The following is a 22861-nucleotide window of genomic DNA, read 5'->3' on the forward strand; positions in this document are numbered from 1 at the left end:
ATCACACTCCTGACTTGTGCCTTGTAGATGGAGGACAGGATTTGGGGAGTCATGAGGTGAGTCACTCGACACAGGATTCCTAGCCTCTGACCTGCTTTTGTAGCCACAGTAATTTATATGGCTAGTCCAGTTCAATTGTAGCCCCCTGGATGTTGATTATGGGGGATTCAGCGATGGCAATGCCATTGAATATCAAGGGCCAATCGTTAGATTCTCTCTTGTTGGAGATGGTCTTTGCCTGGCACTTGTGTGGCACAAATGTTACTTGCCACTTGTCAGCCCAAGCCTGGATATTGTCCAGGTCTTGCTGCATTTGGACATGGACTGCCTCAGTATCTGAGGAGTCACAGATGGTGCTGCACATTGTGCAATCATCAGCGAACATCCCCACTTTCTGACCTTATGATGGAAGGAAGATCATTGATGAAGCAGCTGAAGATGGTTGGGCCTAGGACACTACCCTGAGGATCTCCTGCAGTGATATCTTGTTGCTTTTGAAGAAACAAACTGAAGCGAGGAGATGACTGAGAAAAATCAGCAAATTGGATTAGAAAAAATGAAAGGAAAAGACAATTTAACCTCTTGTCTGTTGCCTGTGATAAATTATACTTGTAGAATTAATTTAAAGTTTTTATTTCATGGCCTGACAGTCAACGATGCTATGCTGTTGCTATCTGCCAACTTTGAAATTACACACACGATTCCCATGACCAACTGTTGATGTAAACTGTGAACAACAGTGGGAGTGGCCCTAACACCAGCAATGTGAAGTCCAATAGTACCCCCTCAATATTCCAAATGGCAGGGTTGAGATTTGAACAAAGTTTCCAACAGCTGATAAAAAAAACCTGTATATCCTATGGAGGAAAATTATTTATTATTTATTATTGGCTGAGTGCCTGTTCACTTGTGGAGATCACTCCCATTACCAGAAAATTTTGACATTTGTGCTTAACAGAATTCATTTGTGTTCATTTGACATCAATTTCACTCAAAATCAATTATTTAGCTATCATTTGACATTGCAGGTAGCGAAAATGGCATAATTGCTATAAACTGCCATCAAACTACAACGCTCAAACATTTGCAAAATGAAAATCACTTGCTTTAAGTATTCTGACACCAAAAGTGATCATAGTTTGTTCTCCATATTTTTCCATGTTTTTGAATTATAGAAATTCAAACATCCTAAAACTGAGCTAACTTTAGAAAAAAACAGACTCTGTTTTAACATGTTTTAACAAACTGGTTTTATGTTTCTCTTCACAAACTATGATCAGTGCAGCACATCCCTGCCTCCCCCTGCCTCACCACCCCAACTGTATCCACACCCCACCACCCTCTCCTACCACCGCACCCCCGTCAATTGCAGCAGCTTCCTCTCCCACCCCCGGGGGACTTTTCCCCTTCCTCACACAACACCCCCCTTCCAAATTGCAGCAGCTTTCTTCCCCCATCTCATCCCTCCCTCTTCCCCCTTCTCCTCCCCCACTTCTCCTCCCCCACTTTCTCCAACTTTCCTCATCTCTTTCTCCCCCCTCTTCTCCCCTTTCTCTGCCTCTCTTCCCCCTCTTTCCCCCACTCTTTCCTCTACTTCCCCTTTCCCTACTTCTCCCCCTCTTTCTACCCCCTTTTTTCCCCTTTCTCCCCTTTGCCCTCCTTTCCCCTCTCTCTTCCTCCCACCTCTCTCTCTCCATCCCTCTCCCCCCAAGAAAACTCAGGTCATAGGGCCAGCTGGAGCTGGAGGTGACAGTGAAGGCCCACTCTGCTGCAGTTTCCAGCTGGTGTGGAGCAGCAGTGGCTGCAGGAGAGAGGTAAGTGTTCCAGTTGGGCAAGACGGTGGTGGGAGTCAGGTGGTGGGTGGGGGGTGGGGGGTGGGGGGGGCGGGGGTGGTGAGGGTGTTAGGTGGGGGGCAGAGGGGGGTTTCCGGTTGAGGTGGCAGTCATTGGTAAGGGGGGGAATACAGAGTTTGGCAGTGGGGGCCTGAAGTTCAGCAGTAGGGGCCCAAAGATCAGCAGCATGTGTAAGAGATGGTGTAGGCCCAGGGTTGTGGGGGAGAAGAGGAGAGAGTTGTCAGGGATTAGGAGATCTGGGCCACTGGGAGGACCTTGGGAGGAGAAGGGAAGGAAGGTGTCAGAGATGCTGAGACTTACACCGATCAGCCTGTTATCTTGCCAGGACAGCAATTAACGAATGAATAAAATGAATTAAGAACTCATGGGGATCTGGTGGTGCTGTCAAGCACATATGAGCTAAATAAGAAACTTAAGTAATTAATTTCCCTGTGTTTTTCAATGCAGCCGAGCACATTAATGTCTTTGAGAACATTTGATATCAAAGATGGCAAGCGCTGCTGACTGCATGAAAAACTCCTTCCAAATTAGAACATCTGATGTCAAATGATCACGAATCAATTCTGAGAACATTGAGCATATTTGAAAGCAAAAGTGGTGTCAACATTTTCGGTACAAGAATGCCACTCTTCCTCATATGTGCTCATTTCTCATGGTACCAGTGACTTTCTTTTGTACAAATACTAAGCATAGCACATAGTATTTTTGCTACTACAGCATGCTGAGTAGTGGTCTAGGTGCTCATATTTGGCCGTTTTCTACTCCCAGAAAAAGGTTTCAACCTGAGAAGGACGAGCAAGACTGGGAGGCACAGTAACATTCACCTTATTTCTCACCACAGCACATGTATCACATATCAGCTCAGGCAGGGGTACGCTGGAGAAATGCAGTGATATGAAACAAGGATCAGAGCTCTTCATAAATAAGCAAGAGAGAGGAGTGGGGCCTGGTAAGGGCAAGTCATTGTTCAGTTATAAATTTTCAGTTGCCATGAGTCCAATGTATTTGCTTTGTGACTCCAACTGGAACCCAGGCAGATGGCGATGCAAGCTGGTGTGTGACCTTTATAAATTTAACGCAATGAATAAGTAGTTGATTATCACCATACAGGACAGGTTCTCAGTTCTGGAGAGTGCTGTTGGTCACCATGCAACATGGCACCTGTGGGGAACACTGCAGCCAATCAAACAGTCAACAAAATTCCAGAATTTATGAGTGCTACTATTACCAACATTAGTGAGTCAAAGAAGTTTAATATCCAAGGTCTAGGAAAGGCTGATTTTGTTGATGTTAGAAATAAATTGGGACTACAATAAAAGAGAGAACCAGGCATCCATTCCAAGAACACTGAGATCTTTGGCCAATGTTGGGTCTCAGCCTCCGGCACCAAAATTTACATAGACATATAACTGCCTGCTGGTCTCAAACCACTGTTAGTTATTTATTTGTAATTGATTCTGAGTAAGTGAGAGTGCAGTCTTCACTAAACATGCAGCAATGTTAGGTGATAGTATTCCTTGGACCCATGTTGATCTGTGATAGAGATGTGGCCAGAAGACCCATGTATAGTTGCACTGAAAATTTCAGTTGAAGCCCTAACTCTCCATTATGTTCATCATTTAAAAGTAGAACAGAAAAAGACCTTGGAAAGAGAAACCTTGGAGTACAAAGGGGAAACAAGGCTTGCATCACAGGGTATTTTCAGCGGCTCCACAGTTCCAAAGTGGAACTTTGCCAGGAATGGGTGTGGGTTGGAGAGAGGGCTTTGAGATTACAGCATCTATTCGACGATTACAGCATCAATTCACCTTGAGCAAGACACCGCACCAGAAGGGTAAAGTTGTTGAATATATCCTCACAACGTACAATGGACGCTTGCATAATGCACAACATTAAAAACTTGAGCCAACAAACAATAGGTGGGCATGTTCTTAGCTGCTTCAGGTTTGCTACAGTCACTTCACCTGAAACCCGCTTGGTTAAAAATATGGCATTTGCACTGTATCTCCAGTGAAGTCACAGCAGTCGATTGAGAGAACTCTGGGCATATTCCCAGCTTTGGAGTTTTTTATTTCAATTTATTAGCACTTGTTTAATGCAAGGAGGAACAAAACACATGGCAACCCCAGCAAATACTTTACCTAAAATTTGGATACAATGTTCTGCATTGAGACATTCTTATTGGAGGTGGTGTAAAAGAGTAAAGCAGCTGCACATTTACAGCTTTATTAACATATCCTTTCATCTACCTACTGGATCCATTCTTCTTGCAGTTCTTTCTGTACAGTGTGTAATATGCCACAATTATTCTGCACACTTAATGTGGATCATATGGGTATCTAGTGCAAGGCATCAGCAACACTCCAACTGAGAAGCAGTGCTTGCAGAGAGCACAGTTGGAGAATTGGGATTATAATATTGTTGCTTTCTCTCTGTTCCACACCCACTGTGAGCACAGTTCCCTAATGGAGTTGAGAGTTCATGGAATCACCTTATTGTTTTCACAGATTTAATGATATTTGTGTCGTCAGCAGTGCCTTGACGGATGTAGCATTTTAGTAAAGGGAGTGTCAGACACGTTAGAAATGAATACATCACATACTCACAGGAGCCAAACTTGATCATCTCTTCTCTCCCATGAAATGGATTTTGTGAGGATCTGTGCGCCCTGAGTGGTCCCTCGAAAATGAGCATTGGCAGCAACAGGGGGAACACATCATTGAGGGTGAAGGACAGCAGATTTCTCCTCTCAAGGACATTAGAGCCAAATAGCTTTTTATGACAATCCAGTAGGTTCGTGATCATTATTAATGAGACTAACATTTTAAGCGGTGGTGGGGTTTGAACTCATGTCCGGATTGCTAGTCCAGGAAAAACCAGCTTATATTTCACCCTTCTCCTGATATTGCTCAGTTCTGTTGAAGGGTCATGAGGACTCGAAACGTCAGCTCTTTTCTTCTCCGCCGATGCTGCCAGACCTGCTGAGTTTTTCCAGGTAATTCTGTTTTTGTTTTGGATTTCCAGCATCCGCAGTAGTTTTTTGTTTTTATCACTATGCTAGATGCTCTGTGTCACAACAGTGGACCACAGCCCCAAATTACTTACGGGCATATTAAACTTTTTAAGGGAGGATATTTGTTTTTTTTTTGAAAAGGACATACAAACAAAAACTGGCTGTGAATGTAAAGTAACCACTTTCTGGAAAATTCCTATTTGGATTATACTTGACCGACTAGTCCAGATAGAACTGAATGTCGCACCTGAAAAGGCGTCAAGGCCCACTGCAGACAGGCACTTGAAAGGATGAGATCCATTGCAAAAGACTGAACTTTAATCTCTTGTGGTTGCAGAGACAATGCAGACTGATTACCACATCTCAGCAGAAACCATCCCCTTTTGAATTATATCTCAGAAATGGCCTGAGCTGAAAGAAAGCAGATTCTGGGCAAAAGACATGTTTGTTTTGTCCCTTCCAGGAATACACCAGAAAAGGGCGCATGTGATCAGCAGGCCCGGGAGCAGTCAGGAAACAGGCCTCCGTCCGTGATCGGCCCACGACTGCAATTTCATGCTACGGCCAATTAAGGCCCATCCAGTATGAAACGCATCTTCCCAATGCTCGAGAAGGGCCAGGCCGGGGTGGGGGGGTGCGAGGGTGCGAGGGGGAGCGGCGGGGGTGGGGGGTGGGTGGGGGGGTGGGGGGGGTGTCCTGCTGGGCGCCGGGTCCAATAGCGACATGGCGGGTGGTTTAAAAACAGAAGAGGCAGCTCCCTGGAGGCTGCCAGAGGAGAATCTTTCTGCGGTCTGGAGACTGGAGCAACGGCCTCAACAGTGGCTGGAGAGGTCAGGCGGAAGGGTAGGTCAAGTGGGTAATCGGCCTCCCCGTTTTTTGGACGAGTGCCTCGCTGTCCTCATGGAGGAGGTGGGTTTCAGGCGGGACACCCTCATTTCCAAGGATGGCAGGAGGAGGCCACCACACCAGACCAAAAAAGCTTGGGAGGAAGTGGCAGCCGAGGTCAGCAGCCATGACGTCATGAGGTACACATGAGTGCAGTGCCGCAAAAGGTTCAATGGCCTACTGCGCTCAGCAAGGGTGAGTACCGTGTTGGCATGGATCAGTGTGGTGAAGTGGTCATCTCCCCATGGAGCTCAGGAGAGTTAGAGTCTGAGTGTCAACGGTCAATGACACCGGAGCTGGCCAAGCGGGTGAGCCCTGGCTACTTGGCCGGAGCACCTTGCGGCTTGAGGGTAACAATTCGGATGTGCCCTGCAAGGTGTTCCTCATGTGGGGATGGCCAGGCTGCAATGGCGCTGCAGGTAGAGAGTAAACTAATCAATGCTCCTCTGTCCTTTCAGGAGAAGAGGAGCCATAAAACCATAGAGAGGTCAGGGACAGGCGGAGGCCCCCAAACCTCCTAATTATGATGAGGTTTGAAACAGATGCTTTGAGGTTGGAGAGTTGGCACCCACCTCAGTCAGCTGGCCAGGGAGAGGCAGGGGTCTCTGATGAAGGAAAGAGTGCAGTGCACAGAGGCGAGAGTTTCAGATTGTGCAAACATTCTTGTGTAGTCTCATCATTAGAGCCTCAAAACTGGATTCCTCATTGATCATTGAAAAGTGATGGCACCATGATGCAGATCTCCATTGTCTCACCAGGCTGCCTGGCATGGACAGTGACAGTGTGATGACTTAAACTAATGACATGTCATTGTTCCTCCTTAGATTCACCAGCATGCACTCGTATGCTGGACTGAAGAGCCACCCCTGGCGCCAGGGGACCGCTGGGCTTCAGCTGTACCTGCACCACACCCGCTCTCTGAACCAGGCCCCAGCACAAATACCAGCACCTCGGTGAGCATTAGATCATTGGCTAAAATATCGTTGCACAGCAGTGAAGGCACTTCACACTCACTTGAGGAGCATGTGGAGGCGGAGAGTGCCCAGGGTGCCGGCAATCGGAGGACTGCTGGAGACCAGGGCGATGCTGAGTCGAAAGCAGATGATGAGCCTCTGGAGTCGTCCATTAGGCGGCAGATGCTGTATGTCCAGCGGGATGTGCGGGAGGATCTGGCAGAGATCCATGAGGGTATGCATGCCATGGTCTCTGTTGTGGAGGAATCCGTGCAGAGTACGAGCACTGCATTGTCCCTCACGGCCGAGTGCACTGCCTCCTCCATTGAGAGAGTGGTGACTCTCATGGAGAGGCAACTCCAGGGACGGAATCAGGGGTTCTTGGGGTTGCACTCGGACCTGCAAACCCTCACACAGGCACTGACCTCAGGTGATCAGTGCCAGTGTGGGAGATGGATGAGGCACCCAGTATCCTAGCTAGGTGCCCATCCATCAATGGCGAGCAGGGAGGTCCAGAGCGACCTCACATTGCTGCACCACCTGCTTGTCATCTCTGCGGGCTCCTCTCAGGGTGCCCTAGATGATGGTAGCAGCTCCTCCGCCCCTCTGCCAGTGACCATGGCATCTGATGAAGCTGCGATGACTGGGGCGATGCCAGCCGTGGCATTGGCCAGTCCCTCCCAGGTGGGGCCAGCACAGGCTCCACTGGGCAGAGGGCCAGCGCCAAGGTCATCAAGGCCAACCAGACAGCAGAGTCAGCAGGCTGTCTCCAATGCCGGTGCCAGCGAGTGCAGGGGGAGCACCAAGATGCAACTAAGGCACCATGAGCACAAGAGGGGCTGTTCACAGGTGATCTTCTGTTCTGCCATGTTTTGTTTATATGCTTACTGATGTGGACATTAACACCAGATATAAATTTGCTTTTGTCTTAATGGCCTGAGTATTCTTCACCTTTTTTTTGGTGCAGGTTACGCTAGTTTCTCATGCTGGACATGAGTGGCTCTAAACTTTATTGCACGGACACTGAGTGGACTTTGGGTTCAAATGAAAGGGGCATTTCAGACATCTGGGATGGAGACAACAGCCCTGGCATGAGGTAGAAGCAGGTCTTTAGCAGCCTAGCTGAAGGAGCGATGGATCAAGGCGTCCCTGATGTCCCTGCCTCTCTGAAGGATACAGAGGTCTGCCTCCACACCCTCAGCGTTCTCCTCACTGTGCTTCTCTTTTGACTCGCTACTGGACTCATCCTCTGTGGCCTATGGAGATGCGACAAGATCCTCTTCCTCCAGTGGCTCCCCCTTGCCAGTGCCAGATTGTGGAGAGCGCAGCATGCAACCACTATCAGTGACACCCGCTCTGGGGGGTATTGTAGCGCTCCCCCTGAATGGTCCAGGCATCGGAAGCGTATCTTCAGAAGACCTATGGTCCTCGCTATCACCGCCCTTGTGGAGACATCAGTCCTATTATAATGCTGCTCTGACTCTGTTCTTGGGTGACAGAGAAGTGTCATGAGCCATCTTTTCAACGGATAGCCCTCGTCACCCAGCAGCCACCCATCCAGTCAGGCTGGAGCAGTAGCAGCCTTGGCACCTGGGAGTGTCTGAGGATGTAGGTGTCTTGGGAGCTGCTTGGGTACCTTGCACAGACTTATAGAATCAGCATCCTCTGATCACACACTATCTGCACGTTCATGAAGTGGAAGCTCTTCCTGTTGACGAAGGCACCTGACTGACCCGCTGGCGCCTTGATGGCCACATGTGTGCAGCCTATTGCACCCTGGATGCGGGGGAACCCAGCAATCACTGCAAACCCTCTGGGTCGCTCAGCCTGGCTGGCCTCGTACGTACAGAAATGAATAAATGTCATTACCCACCTGAACAGAGCATCTATCACCAACTTGATGCAACTGTCGACAGCTGATTGGGAAACACCACAAAGATCCCCCACTGTCCCCTAGAAAGAGCCGGATGCATAGAGGTTGAGGGCCACTGTGACCTTCAGAGCCACTGGCATGGGGTGGCCACCCACACAGCCAGAGCTGATCTCAGGACCAATCATCTGACAAATGGAGGTCACAATCTCCCTCAATAGGCGGAGCCTCCTTCGGCATTGCGCATCAGATATATTGAGGTAGCTGCATCACTGCCAGTAAACCCTGGCGGCAGGATAGTGGCATCTTCTGCGGCCCCTTCCGCCTTGGACTACCTGCTGGCCCTGTGCCCCTTATGCCTGCACCTCTCCTCCTACAGGTCACTCCCCTGGAAGCTGCATTGGAACACCTGGCCTCCTCTCTTCTCTGCCCTTCTCTTCTTCCTCAGAAGAGGTGCCACCAGCGGAGAGCAGAATCCCCATTACCAGGGTTACAGAAGGCTGTCTAATACACTGAAGTATCCACATGGTCAAAATTCTCCGGGGGCCTTGGAGACACCAATGAGTCCTGGAATGAAGCCTGGAAATGCTAAGAATGAATCTCAGAACAGAGATGAAGCTGTCAAGTTCAAATAAGCAACCAGCAGCAAACTATCTCCTAAACTCCTGACTACCCACAATGGCAATGCTGCTGACCTTTTTTATCCAGCCCTTGGATGAGGTTTTGGAAAACGTAGGTTTCACACCTGCCTGTTTTGCCACTGCGACGAGCGCGAAATTGCATAGGCAATGTAAAATCGTGAACAACTGTGTTTTTAATGGCATTAAGTGGCCTTTTAAGCGACCTGAAGATTGCTCGTGGGGGGGATGACGTTGGGGCACTCACCCGATGTCATCTTGCATGATTTTGCGCCCAATTGGGTTGGGTGCACACCCGCCCATGAGTTGTAAAATTCTGCTTCTGGTGTTCTAGTCTGGTGTTCCAGTTCTGGTGTGCTAGTTCTGGTGTGCTAGTTCTGGTGTGCTAGTTCTGATGTGCTCGTTCTGGTGTGCTCGTTCTGGTGTGCTAGTTCTCGTGTGCTAGTTCTGGTGTGCTAGTTCTGGTGTGCTAGTTCTGGTGTTCTGGTCTGGTGTTCCAGTTCTGGTGTGTTAGTTCTGGTGTGCTAGTTCTGATGTGTTAGTTCTGGTGTGCTAGTTCTGATGTGCTAGTTCTGATGTGCTAGTTCTGATGTGCTAGTTCTGATGTGCTAGTTCTGGTGTGCTAGTTCTGATGTGCTAGTTCTGGTGTTCTAGTCTGGTGTTCCAGTTCTGATGTGCTAGTTCTGATGTGCTAGTTCTGGTGTGCTAGTTCTGGTGTGCTAGTTCTGATGTGTTAGTTCTGATGTTCTAGCTCTGGTGTGCTAGTGTGTGCTGTGAAGGTCACAGCAGAAGAACAGCAACTAGCCATCCCTGCAGCTTGCAGGTAAAAGTCTTTCTTTGTTGCCGGAGGCAAGTCAAAAGTCAGCAAAGCCACAGTCAAGAAGGAAATAGCACAGCTCTTCAGCTAACATGCAGAATCAAGTGTCTGCAAACCAACTGCTCAACTGCCAAAGTCAGCTCTACCAGAATCACCCAACTTAATGGCCACAATGTTTTGCCATCTACGCTCACGGACAAGCCAAAGACTGATTTCTATATCTTTTTTACCTTTTATGTTTGGACTTAACTTCTCATTTTTGATCTGTGTGTTGCATTTTCATTATTTTTTCTTTGGTTTTTAGTAAACAAATAAACTTACTATTTCTTTGACACAAGAAAGCCTGGTTAAATTGGCTCCTTCTAAAACATAAATATATTTGGTCTGGGAAAAGGCACCCACAGGGAAGGGATCCCTTTTAAATTAAACCTTGTTGCCACCAACTAAGGGGGTTGAATAAATAAGGGGAGCAAGCTTATTCCTCCTCACCCGGGAGCATAACAAAATTGGAGTCCCATTCGGGAAGTTAACAATTTGGGGTATCACGTCCATGATCATAACAAACTGGGGGGCCTTCGCCTGGAGACTGGTTGTAACAAATGTAAGATTATAATAAAGATCTATTGGTAAATAATACACAGCTGAATAAGAAGCATCATCTTAACAGATCTTACAGAGGAGACTAGAAACGGGGTCACAGTTTAAAAATAAGACATTTCTTATGAGGTTTTCCACTGAAGGTGGAAATGAAGAGAAATCTTATTTCTCGGAGGCTCATTAGTCTGTCAAATTCTCTTTCCCAGAAAACAGTGGAGAGTAATTTATTCAAGGCTGAGTTAGATAGATTCTTGATAGACAAGCGAATCAAGGGTTATGGGAAAACAGACAGGAAAGTGGAGTTGAGACAACATGCTGCAGCCAGTTTCATCAAAAAAATTTGTTCATCCAAAATTGACTCCAAAACAACTTGCAGTTGTAAGCAAATGCTGTCATACGACTTGTAGTATTAAGGATCTCTCTGGATTCTACACAAAATGAAATGTGCATCTGCTATTAGGAAATATTTTATACGTATGGATTCCAGAATCAGTCAGAGCTGAAGACAGAAGGATAAATTAACAGCGCAATTGTCTCCGATTTTTCGTGGCCCGTCCAACCTTATAGTTGGCGGACGGGCAAAGCGGCTTGGTGGCCTTTACATTTTTAATCAAACCTCATCCAAGGGCGGGATGAAATCTCAGTTACAAAACAAAATAAAAATAAATATCTGTGGACAACATTTTTACAAGGTATATTTTCAGGGGCTTGATTGTGATGCAGAGACATTTCTTTGCAGCTTTTTAAACCTTTATTTTAATCATTTGAAGGTCTGCAGATCCCTGAGGCAGCTGTCCCTACCTTCAGGGAGCTCTCCCGCAGTGTTCACCCACGCCCACGGTGATGTCGCCGCCCGTCTTCCTCCAACCCCAACAGCGCTGAGCTTTTCAGCGCACATTTCACGCGGGCTGGCCGTTGATTGGCCAGCCAGCATGAAAATCACGTTCGGGGGCCAATCACGGTCGGCGGTCCGATCCTGGCCACACCCAAGCCCACTGATCATGCGCACCCGCCAAAAGTAAAAATCAGGCCTATCAATTCAAGCTCCTGACAAGAACCTTAAGCTGTCAAAAGCCCATTTTAGGGGATCAGGGCACAGAGGTCAACAGATCCTGCAGGATTTTCTATCGAGAATAATTGGAAAATCCTGCACTTTGGTGACCTCTGCCCCAAGTTCCCACAATGGATCTGGCAGAGTAAGTTCTGTGATGGGATTCATCAACATTACTCAATAGTTTGTCTTCTCCCTAAAGGCTTTTAGTCACACTTAAATTTTTAAAATATGAAAAAAATGCATCTCTAATTGCTTCAGTGTCTTTTAATTTTCTTATCAATATAATTCCTATAAACTATCCACTTCAATTAATAAGCAAGATCATGGTCAATTTTATTAGATTGCACACTGCCATTTCTCATGTCACCTGATAAGACTCTGAGAACAAAAATCTCGATTATCTTTTATAATTCATTTAAAGCATTTAAAATAGAAAGAAAAATGGGTTGTGGGTAGACTCAATTGGTGGAGAGTGGAACTTCTGCTTTTCACTGGGTAGGATGCCCCATCCTCGAGAGCTTCCAGCCAATCGAATTGACAGCACCTTCAGCAATCCTGGCAGTGCAAGAGCTCATTAGTGGGACAGCAAGCAGCCCAAAGAAGAAGGCCCAATGGATCCCAAAGTAAGGTAAGTCCGAAGTATTGGGTGGAGGGGGTTTTACCTTAGAGAGGGTGGGTTTTGGAGAGTAAGCGGGTAGGAAGAAAAGGGGGGTAACTATCTTAGCGAGGGAGGGCTGGCCCACAATGCACAAAAGGCACCAGTTGTAGATAGTACCCCCTTCTTTCCCACCCTTTGAAAAATTAAAATAAACGGCCTGCCCACTCCCACCTGACTGTCCAAGCCAACCATATTATATCTTGGGCAGCGTATTAGCGGAATCAATTGGCTTGTTAACAAGCTCAAATAACCCTTAATTTTTACATATGGCAGGTGGGCTGCTGATTTTGGCACCTGCCCACCTACTGTGTTATTGGGGGTGAGCTCGGGGGTGGGTGAGAAGGTGGTGGGTGGTGGGCTAGGCACACGCCCTATTTTCTGTGGCAACCGGTGTGGACACATAAAATCTAGCCCATTGTTAGAGCTGAGAATGATTTAGGCAGGATTGAGGGGTTTAAGGAGATGGTTGGCATTGGAGAAAAGAAGATGGATGTTATCTTTACTGTCCAGAGTAATCCTTTTATTTTATTCTTTCATGGCGTGTGGATGTCACTGGCTACATCAGCATTTGTCGCCCATCCCTAATTGCCCTTGAGAAGGTATTGGTGAGCTGCCCTCTTGAACCGCTGCAGCTCATATGCTGTAGGAACACCCACAGTGTTGTTAGGAAGGGAGTTCCAGGATTTTGACCCAGTGACAGTGAAGGAACGGCAATATAGATCCAGGTCAGGATGGTGTGTGACTTGGAGGGGAACTTGCAGGTGGTGGTGTTCCCATGCGTCTGCTACCATTGCCCTTCTAGGTGGTAAAGGTCGCAGGTTTGTAAGGTGTTGTCAAAATAGCCTCGGTGAGTTGCTGCAGTGCATCTTGTAGGTGCTGTTCACTGCTGCTTTTGTGCATTAGTGATGAAGGAAGTAAATGTTTAAGTTGGTGGATCGGGTGCCAATCAAGCAGACTGCTTTGTCGTGGGTGGTGTTGAGCTTCTTGACTGTTGTTTGAGCCGCATTCATCAAGAAAAGTGGAAAGTATTCCATCATACTCCTGACCTGTGCTTTGTGGAAAGGCTTTGGGGAGCCAGGAGGTGAATTACTCACTGCAGAATTCCTAGTCACTGACCTGCTCTTGGAGCTACAGTATATATACGGCTAGTCCAGTTAAGTTTCTGGTTGCTGGTAATCCCCAGGATGTTGATGGTGGGGCATTCAGTGATGGTAATGCCATTGAATGTCAAGGAGAGATGCTTTGATTCTGTCTTGCAGTGGTGATTGGTTTTGACTGAAATTAATGAGATCGTGTGGTGCCTGATGCAATCCAGCCAGATCTAACGATGACCAGTGTAGTAATTATAGTTTTGAGAAACATAGGACTGTTTCTTTAAGAACACTCATGGGCAGAATCTTGCCCTTGGAATGCAGGCGGGCCCCACCGGCTTGGCGGCGGGCGGGCAGCCGACCCCCGCCACTGAAACGGGGCCCGCTGCCATTTTGAGTGGGCGGGCCAATTAAGACCTGCCCAGTGGCATCCCCGACGGGAAGCGCTATGAGCTTCCTGTGCGGTGTGGGGGATCCTCATCTGTCAAAGTGCGCTCTTTCACGCATGTGAACAAAAGAGCGCACTGCTCCCTGAGGCAAAGTGCTGCCTCCGGGAGACCAGTGACAGTCCGAAAAACTTTAAAAATACAAAAATTTAAAAATTATTAACATGTCCCCCTCATGTGACACACGAGATGGGACATGTTAATAAAGACCACATAAACTTTATTAATTTTTTACAATACGGACATGAAACTTCATCTCGCCAGTAAATGAAGTTTCATCAATAATCTGGAGCCCGCTGGGGCTCCTGGCCTGCCCACCAGCCTTAAGGTTGGACGGGCAGGTCTTTAAGTACTTTAATTAGCCTGTCAATGGCCTCAATTGGTCATTGACAGGTCAGCGGGCGGACAGCTGATTTCGCTGTCCGCCCGCCTTCCTAAAAATTTAAATGGACCGGGATGACGTCGGGGATTCTTCCCAACGTCATCCCACGTCCTTTTCCCCTCGGCGAGCAAGCCCCGCCCCCAAATCGCCTAGGGGAAAATCCTGGCCCATGTGTTGGAAGATCACATGACCTGTGTAAGCCAATGAGTTAGCAGTGCGGCCAACCTCTAGGAGGGAGCTCTTCTTTAGTTGTAGGGCTGAATTTTGCCGTTGGCGAGCAGGGGGCAGGAGTGGGGGTGGGGGAGGGGCCCACCGCTGATGCGTAAAATGACGCGGGATGATGTCAGGCGGAACCCCCGCACCTTATAAATTTTTAGGAAGGTGGGGGCGCAGCAAAATCAGCTGTGCACCGGCCGACCTGTCAATGGCCAATTGAGGCCATTGACAGAGTCATTTAAACAATTAAAGGATCTGCCCGTCCAACCGTAAGGTTGACAGGCAGGCCAGGAGCCCCAGCGGCAAATAGAAAAAACATGAAACCTCATCCAGCAGCGGGATGAGGTTTCATGAAGGGTTCTAAAATGTTTAATAAAGTTTCACTGTAATTTATGAACATGATATTGTCACATGAGGGGGACATGTTAGGGATTTTTTTTTCTATTTTTATTCTTTTTAAAAGTGTCAGCGATCTCCCTGAGGCAGCCTCAGGGAGATGTGCGCACTCTCACTTTTGGGGAATCCCCTCCCCCGCCTGCACAGGGAGCGCATAGTGTTTCCCGCCAGACGTCACACTGGGCGGGCCTTAATTGGCCCACCGACGTGAAATGGCGGTGGGGCCCGCTTCTCCAGTGGGGATCGTCTACCCGCCCGCCGGTGATTGGTTCAGGCCTGCCCGACAGGCAGAAAATTCTGCCTGTAGAGTTTGATTCAAGCATGTAGCTGCTGCTGCTGTCTTGTAAGTAAAGTTAAATGTGTCCACAAGGAAAAGTTGCCTGGAAAATCAACTCTATAACAAACTGGCAACAAGGATAAATCAGATCCATTACTGTACCTTGTGCCACAATTGTGAGTATCTAAGATAAGTAAAAAGAAAGGAAGATATACTCATCTGAGATGCCACAGTTTGGCAGAATTGATCCCTTTGAACCAGCCACAGATGAATGGTCTCAATTTATAGAACATCTTGCGTTCTACTTTCACGCCAACAAAATCATGGGGGAGGGAAAGAGGAGAGCGATTCTCCTGAATATTTGTGGGAGCAAGACCTACGGTTTGACTTGAAGCTTGACAGCCCCCAGTGCCCCAGATTTGAAGGCTTTCAGTGAATTAACCGACCTCATTAAGGGACATTTTCAACCCAAGCCCTCAGTCACAATGCAGAGGTTCAGATTCAATTCACAGAATAGAGCCCTGGGGGAGACTATTGCTACCTGTGTGGCAAAATTAAAACAACTAATGGAATATTGTGATTTCATTAAAACCCTGAATGACATGTTCAGGGATCCTTTGGTATGTGGATGCAGGAGGATGCTATTCAGTGAAGATCGCTGGCTGAAATTTTAAGAAAGCGTTAGAAATAGTGCTTGCGATGGAAAATGCTATAAGCGATTCACAAGCAATTCAAGAGGTGCAAAATGGTGCAAAATAGTTGGGTGGGTACAGTCAGCCAAAAGTGACGCGAAAAGCCAGGACTCCACCACAAAGCGGGAAGCAGCCCCCGCTAACCGAAAATTTAGAAGAAACCGCTTAGCAACAAAGTCAAAACTAATTTTTATCAACATGGAAACAATAACACTCCTAACTATTGGCAATTTAAAAAAGGTAGAGTATTATTTTTGTCACAGAAGTGGACACAACGAAACATTACAAAGCGAGATTTAAACAGGCTTCCAGACAACAGTCGAAGTCCAATGAAGTCTATAGTGTAAAAGAGCCAGAAACAACCAATTCTGACATTGATTCATTATTCAACATGAAAGTTGGAAAGACAGAGCCAATTATTGTCACAGTGCAAGTGAATGGTAAACCATTAAAAGTGGAAGTAGACACAGGTGCTTCTATTACTGTAATAGGAGAACACACTTTCAGATATTTAAATAAAAGTGATCAATAATTAAATTTGGAACATACATCTGCCAAGTTGAAAATGTATACAGGTGAAGAAATCCAGGTAAAAGATATCACCAGTGTTCATTATAGACACCAATTGGCACAGCTACCCATGATGGTATTAGAAAGTAGAGGACAAAGCCTGCTAGGTCAAAATTGGTTGAGGGAAATTAATCTTGATTGGCCTGTGAGATTTCAAAAGGAAACAGGAAGAGTTTCTGAGTTGAAAAAGGGACAAGGCAAAATACTTCAGCCAGAGCCCGGAGAGTCCAAGGACCGAAACAGGATGAAAAAGAAGTGTGTAAGCATTCAGCAACCTGAAGTAATGAAAACTGTCTTAAACAACGACATGGAAGAACAGCAGAAGAAACCCAACGAGACTCTGCTGAATGACAGGATTCAAGATGAAGCGAGTGAGCTTCATAAAGAAAAGGAAAACCTGTTGAAAGACCTTCACACACTACAAGATTCCCTCAGGTCAAAGTTTGTGCCTCTGAAAAATTACAAAGAGATACAGGAAGAATTTAACATCTCTCTGAACAAACTGAAGAACCAGTTGCCAGAGAAGACGCAGCAATGTTCAAATTTCCATAAGGAAGCCAGCAGATACAAGAAGGAGACAGAAGAGCTGAAGAATCAGTTAATGGAGCTAAAGAGGCTTTGAAAGCAAAAGTCGTAGAACTCCAAGATGCGAGTAGATAATGAAGTCATGGGCAGCTCAACTACTGAACTAAGACAAGCTGAGATTGCACCTGAGAGAAATTTGGTCAAGAGTGAAGTTAAAAAGAAGGCCGAGACTAAACTCTGTGGTAAAAAGAAGAAGACAAGTAGGAAGAGGATGCAGAATTACTGATGAAGCACCGTCTTCTGACAGGACTAAGCCTGATACCTCCCAATTTGCAGGGGAAGGTGGAGAATAGTCAAGGGACCAAAAAGCATGATTTGCATAGTTGTGACAATTTACTGCTGGAGAATCAGTGTAGATAAAGAATTTTAGTGGAGGACCAATGTGGCCCTCTATTAAAGTATGCTCTGTGACTGGACCATTGTCGTACCATGTGGAAGTGGAGGGCTGGATCACCTGTAAATTATGTGGATCATTTTAGAAAAAGGGAGATAGCCCAACAAAATGATGTTCCACCTGTAACCATTACTGAACACGTGGTTCCTATTCAAGTTGCTCAACCAAGGACAGATATGCCCAATGTCTCTGTTGGAGTGGAAGACACTGAGCTGCAAGTGCCTAATGAGGTACCTGATGTCTATGCGGTTCCAGAGAATGTGGTTCCTGCAAAATAATCTGAAGTCACGGAGCTGCGACGTTCCACATGGATCAGGAAACCATTTAAAAGACTGAACTTGTAATTTCATGACCTGTGTTAATGTTGTAATGTCATGAGATAAATATCCTTGTAAATATAAAATGAATAGAAAAGGTAAAGGGGGAGGAATGTAGTAATTATAGTTTTGAGAAACATAGGGCTGTAGCTTTAAGAATAATCCTGTGTTAGAAGATCATATGATCTGTGTAAACCAATCAGTTAGCAGCACAGGGAAACTCTAGGAGGGAGTTATTCTTTAGTTTAGTTCTTGAGTTTGATGTACATATGTAGTTGCTACTCCTGTCTTGTAAATAAAGTTAAATGTGTCTACTCAGAAAAGTTGTCTTGAAGATCAACTCTATAACAAATGGTTAAGCTAGTTGTTGGCCAGGTATACTCAGGTCTGCACCATTTTGACTTGAGGAAGGAAAGATGGGGCCATATAACAGGAAAGCCATCCAGATTTGAGAGAATAAAGTATAACCTTTCTCATTCTTTCAATAACATGCATCATCTCACACAGCAGGACCAAAGCTTACCCAGAATGGCTCAGGAAAAGGTGCACAGCAAACACGATCATGCTATTATGACATGTCAGATAAAAGGTATCGCTCATGGTCCAATGCTTCCATATTATACAATGCCCCATGACTTGTGTTGTTTTGTCAAGTTAGTAGGTTCTGACATTAAACTAAGTCAAACTGCAACTGTTAGGGGATTGAATTTTTGAAGAGCTTCTCCCTGTAGTACTGGCCAAAGTTCCACAAGAATAAGAGCAGGCAGTGTTTATTCCATATATCCAGGATTGTCACTAACCTGCTACTGCCGCTGGGCCTAATATTCATTAGTTCAGTAAATGTCCAATGTGAAAGAAACTTCCTATGGGCATCTGCCCAATTTGGGGCACAGGATAGTGGGCTGGCTTTAAAGAGATACAGCAGCACCTTAAACAGTAAGTGGAAGAAAGCATCAGTTTTAAGGAAAAGGCAGAATTTCTGTAGCACCTGTAGCAGCATGGACATAAATGTCTGAAGCACTCAAAACCCACAGTCAACTGTAAACAGAGTTTGCCAAACTTACGTTTAGTTTTTTGCTGACTGCAGCGGAGGATCCCTTCAATGGGTGCTCACAATTGCTGCCTCCCGCTTTCTACTGCCCACGTTTCTTGGTCGGGACCAGGAACTGGTGAGAACCCAGCAGGCAGGGAGGAAAATGATATTGTGGCTTCTAACTACATCATCTGATCCTGATGAATATATATTCATGAGGCTCCTGTCTATTGTCGGCTTGAGCACCAACAACTTAGATCGAGGTCATTCTAAGAATCAGAGAGGCCGGAACCAAGCAGTAAATCGTCACTTCAATAACTTGCACATGCAAGTAGGGACAGGAAAATCACTCCTCGTTATGTCAGCAGACATATTTCATTGAAGGGAGATAGCTAACCTCCCATTCTTCTTCACAGAGCATTTTCCATGCATCACAGGAAAATACAAATATAAAACAGTTCAGGAATGGGGATAGGCTTTGGATCAAACATGGTACCAGCTGCAGGACTAACATGTTAACATTTGTTGCAGTTAGTTCTAGACAGTAATTGATGTAGAATTTATTTGGAGTATTCCCATCTTAGTGGAGAGACGCACGGACACTAATGTTGGATAAACATGCAAGGATTGCTGAGCATGGCCGCCTTGCAAATACTGCACTGTAAGTCAGAGCCTGATGGAAAGCAGCCCAGAAAATTGCTGCAAGCAGTTGGACGGACCTTTAACTCATCCTGCAAGATGGTATCAATGCAGGTTATATTAAGCCATCCACAGCTTCCACTTCATCATCTCCACTTTGCATCAGGTTCGAATTGGACTTAGACTTTGATGGTCAGTGCACAATTTCAAAGGTTGGAGCTAACACAACACTTTGAAAGATTGTGAACTGTGAGGAGGATAGTGATAGGCTTCAAGGGATTGTTCGCTGGGTGGACATGTGGCAGATGAAATTTTAATGCAGAGAAATGTGAAGTGATACATTTTGGTAGGATGAACAAGGAAAGGCAATATAAAACAAAGGAGACAATTCTAAAGGAGGTGCAGGAGCAGAGTAATCTGGTGGCACATGTGCACAAATCTTTGAAGATGGCAGGACAGGTAGAGAAAGAGGTTAATAAGTCATATGTGATCCTAAGCTTTATAAATAGAGGCATGGAGTACAAAAGCAAAGAAGTTATGGTAAACCTTTCAAAAAACACTGGTTTGGCCTCAATTGGAGTACGGTGTCCAATTCAGGGAACACGCTTTAGGATGTGAAAGGCACTGGAGAGGTTGCAGAAAAGATTTACGAGAATGATTCCAGTGATGCGGGATTTCAGTTATATGGATAAATTGGTGAAGCTGGAACTGTTCTTTGTAGAGAAGAGACAGGCACATGGAGATTTGATAGAGGTGTTCAAAATCATGAGGGATCCAGGCAGAGTATATAGGTAGAAACTATTCCCATTGGTGGAACGGTTGAGAACCAGAGGCCACCGATTTAAAGTGATTGGCAAAAGAACCTGAGGCAATGAAAGGAAAAGAGTTTTTTTACGCCATTAGTGATTAGGATCTGGTATGCACTGCCTGAAAGTGTGGTGCGGGCAGATTCAGTTCTGGATTTCAAAAGCGAATTGGATAATTATCTGAAGAGAAAAGATTAGCAGGGCTATGGGGTAAAGTGGGGAAGTGGAATAAGTTGAGTTGCTCTCTGAGAGAGCTGGCATGGGCATGATGGGCCGAAAAGCCTCCTTCTGTGCCGTAACCATTCTATGATTTTATATTTTAGTGATTTTGTAAGTTATAGCCTGAGATTGGCCATTTTCCAACCCAAGAGGACAATTCCTGAATGAAGAGTGTTTTGGAAGATCATGACTAAAGCGTCTGAAATTTTCTTCACCTACTTCTTTTAATATCTATGTCTGGAAAGTGTTAGGTGCTGGAGACTTGTCAACATTTAGACTAATTATTTTCTTCATTTTTAATAATTTTGTTTATATTAAATCTAGTAAGTCCCTTTCCTTCATTTATTTTTAGTTTTCTTCATATCTCTGGTGCTTTATCCTCTTCCTCTGCTGTGAAAACTGATCTTTAAAAAATTCATTCATGGGATGTGGGCATCACTGGCTAGGCCAGCATTTATTGCTCATCACTAATTGCCCTTTTTTCAGAGGGCATCAAAGAGTCAACCACATCTGGAGTCACATGTAGGCTCGGCCAGGTAAGGACAACAGGTTTCCTTCCCCAAATGATATTAGGGTTTTTACAACAATCGGTAATGGTTTCATGGTCATCATGAGACTTTTAATTCCAGATTTTTATTAAATTCAAACATCACCATCTGCCATGGTGGGATTCAAACCCAGGTCCCCAGAGCATTGTCCTGGGTCTCTGGAATACCAGTCTAGAGAAAATACCACTATGCCACAGCCTCCCCAAGGAGTGATAAATTAAGAAATCTGCCGTTTCCTTATTTTCAATTACAATTTGACTTGTGTCTTTCTGTAATCCTCAGGCACTGCCTATTTCTTTATATATTTCTGAAAATATTAAGGGCCATAACTTCCTCCGAGTGGCAATCAGCGTTGGATTGCCAGTCCGTGTCCAAATACACATGTGGATTGCTTCTGTGCAAGTCTCGCCCAACCTTCTGACTCAGGCTGGGCAAGATCCAGGCAGCGCAGCTGTACTCGAGGCCCAGCGTTGCAGCCCAGCTCCATCTGGTAGGTGCTAAGGGAGCTTTGGGGAGGAGGTGGAGAGGGGTTAGACCTCAAGGGTGGGTATGAGGGTGTCAGGGGGTGTAGGGTGGTGGGGAGGGTGTTGGACCTTTGAGGGGGGGATGGTGTTTGGGGGATGCGGGGGGTCAGATTCGGAGTGGGTGGGGGGGTGGTTAGACATTGGGAAATGGAGGGGGATCAGTCCCATGGGGGGTTGGGGGCGTGGGGTGAGTCCCATGGGCGGGTCGATCTGGGTGTTTACAGTAGTTACCCAGGAGTTAGAAGAGGTTTTAATTTTTCTAACCTTTTCTGAGTAGCTATTGATGTAACCCTACCGGAACCATCCGAAGTTTGCAATTTAAATCACTTTTTTGGGTGGCTCCCAGCTCAGGGCAATTGCCCAGAGGAAGTCATGGAAACCCGTACCTGTGAGGTTCCGACAGGAATTCCCAGCGCATCTTTGGGTAACTCCCTAGCTGACGCTGGGGAGCTCAGAATTTACAGCCTTCAGTGTTCTCATTGTTATCTCTTGTAAAAAAACACTTCTATAATCCTGTTTCACAACTCTTACTATTTTCTTTGTATTGTCTTTTGTTCTTTATATTACTATATTTCCAATGCACTTAAGAGGACAGCCCTTGCCCTTTAGAGTAGGAATATAGGATTAGGCCATTTCAACCCTGAAATCTCTTCTCCCATTCAATGAGATCATGGCTGATCTGCAATTTAACTCCACAGCCTGAATCTTTAGGGTGGCAGAGAATCGGCCCCCACTATCTGCAGCCATTTTGCACTCAAATGAGCGTTGATTGACAGTAGGTGGGTCTTCTGCCCCTCACCTCGGAGAGCTGCTGGCCTAACTAATTGGCCAGCAGATCTCCAGTCCCTGCAGCCATAGCGCTGCAATGGCCGGAAGAGGAACTGCATGGAGCTGCCTGAAACTAAGGATGGGATTTTCTTGTCTGCTGGCGTTGGGCATCATGGTGGGCGTGAGTGGACAATATGGTGGGAAGGCCAAAAATCTTGTTCACGGTGTCATGAAACTAGTTTACAATCGTCCGCTCTGCCCACGTTTCCCACTGCTGCACATCGGGTACTTGATTGTAATACATCTGCATATCATTATAAACCCAGTTTGCCAGAATCAGCCTGCACGCTGCATCATCCGAGCACATTAGCGCGATTGCATGCCAACATGCTTCACAACAGCATTTATAAGGTGTGCACCTGGTCAGCTGCACTTCGAGGGGAACTCAGAGGTGAGTGCACAGTAACATTGCGCAGCGCTCGCCAGGGTTGTCTGTTGGACCTCAAGGTGCCATGCATTCAGGTGAGGACACAGGTGAGTCGTATTTTCCCGGCTGGCTGAAGTTCGGTGCTGGGGCAAGGGCTGCACTGTGGTTGAGGTGAGTTGGGGGGGGGCAAGGG

Source organism: Cetorhinus maximus, chromosome 2 (genome assembly GCF_964194155.1).
Source record: "Cetorhinus maximus chromosome 2, sCetMax3.hap1.1, whole genome shotgun sequence".
NCBI classification, from domain to species: domain Eukaryota; kingdom Metazoa; phylum Chordata; class Chondrichthyes; order Lamniformes; family Cetorhinidae; genus Cetorhinus; species Cetorhinus maximus.